The sequence below is a fragment of the Sceloporus undulatus genome, chromosome 2 (assembly GCF_019175285.1).
Source record: "Sceloporus undulatus isolate JIND9_A2432 ecotype Alabama chromosome 2, SceUnd_v1.1, whole genome shotgun sequence".
In the NCBI taxonomy this organism is placed as follows: Eukaryota; Metazoa; Chordata; class Lepidosauria; order Squamata; family Phrynosomatidae; genus Sceloporus; species Sceloporus undulatus.
In genome coordinates this window covers 211110928-211112928 of record NC_056523.1, presented here as the reverse complement: position 1 = coordinate 211112928, position 2001 = coordinate 211110928, and positions in this window count along the sequence as shown.

The window sequence follows — 2001 nt, the reverse complement described above, 5'->3', positions numbered from 1 at the left end:
GGGATCTCCCTCCGCCCGGTGCGGCCCGGCTCCCACTTGACCTCCTCTGTCCGTGGTCAGAGCCTCTGGGCGCGCTTCCGGCAAAGCCGGGGCTTGCCCGGGCTGAGTGGGAGCCCGCTCGCCCGCTGGCCTGGCCTCTTCCTCGCTGGCCATGGGAAGGGAAGGCAGAGCGAAAGGGAAAAGAGAGGAAGGGAAGGAAAGGAAAAATTGTTTTTTTGTTTTTTTTTATGGAGAGAAGAGGGGGAAAGAAAGCAGAGAAGGTATAAGCCAGGCCAAGTCTGGGGGAGCCAATGTAGGATCTTCTAAGAATCTGTGATGCGTCCTACCAGGAGCTAGGCAGGAAGAAGATTGGGGACTCTGGGGGTCGCTCCGCCCATGGAGGCGGGGCCGGGCCCCCGGGCCTCTGTTTAAATTTCTCGTCCTGCCTCCAGGAGCCTTAGCAGGCGGAGCAACCAACATCAGGATGCTCGGCACCCTTCTCTGCTGGGAAAAGAGAGAACGAGTCAGCTTGGTGTAGATTTTCAAGTATTAGGCTAAGAAGTCTGGGAGACCAGGGTTCAAATCCACTTGGAGACCTTGGACAAGTGATACACTCTCAGCCTGAGATGAAGGCAATGGCAAAGCTCCTCTCATTATAAACAAACAAACAAAAATAAATAAATAAATAAATAAATAAATAAATAAAATTTTATTAAGAAAATCCTATGATAGGGTTGCCATAAGTTGGAATGAACTTGAAGGCACACAGCAACAGCACTGTTTCTAATTGTACTGGACTAGATAACTGCATTCCCTCTATCTAGTGATCACTCTGTCTGTCTATCTATCTATCTATCTATCTGGTTGTATTGGATTAGATACCTGCACTCTCTTTCTCCAAGGAACTCAGGTCAGCACCCAGGGTTCTGTTCTTCTACACATTCTATTCATGTAACTCCATTGCTAACAGACAGGGCCAAATGTTCATTTAGTGATTTCCTCCTCTTGACTTATGGCAAACCTATCACAGGGTTTTCCTGACAAGGTTTGTTCAGAGGGGCTTGCCTTTGCATTCCTTTGAGGCTGAGAGAGTATGACTTGTCTAAGGTCACCCAGACTCGGGTTCGAATCCTGTTCTCATATCTAGCCTCTTACTTCAAGGTGCTCAGTAAAACACACACAGTTGTCGTCCTCACGTTCAATCAATTTTATTTACGGTCTTCAACCTAAATATCTCAAAAATATATTAATATTAACCAGTAAAAACAAACATACAGATACAGTAACATCAGCTAAAATGCAAATTTGCATATAGACAGGCAGCACCCCACACACCAAGATACAGAGACCTATCTTCTAGCATCCCACTTTCAACATTTAACTATAATTCTGCACCTAGGTAATTTGTCCGCATGTAATAGTAACAGCTGCACAGAATCGAGCCATGATCTCAGTTATTTGAGTCTATTTCCTCAAGCAGAAATGTCAAGTAATGATCAGCTGGTCTTCCTGGGAATTTTTGTAAAATTGGGTAGATCCTTGGATATTCAACCTGCATCAAAGAACAAATATGGGGCAGGGGCATATTCAAATCACAGAGATAGGGCATGATACATCCTCTGGTGAGAAGCTGTTTCCATCAGGGAATAGCAATAGCAAGTATATTTCTATATTGCTTATCAGTGAACTAGCACTCCCAAGTGGTTTACAGTGTGTAAGCCAATTGCCCCCCAAAAGCTGGGTACTCATTTTACTAACCTACGAAAGGATGGAGAGCTGAGTGGACCTTGGAGCCCTCCTCTAGGATCGAACTTACAACACTGTGGCTGCAGTACTGGCATTAAACCAGTGCACCACCAGGGCTCCAGGGGGTTGGTAATCCTTCTCCAGCCCTCCATGTGCCCTAAAACCTCTTCAGTTTTTGGAGTAAAAAACTCTCAGAGCAGTTTCCACCAAACTGGAGACCTGCAAGGGTGAGGCTGTCCTGGCACTAGTACTAGTGCAACAGTGAGTTTGGTCCTT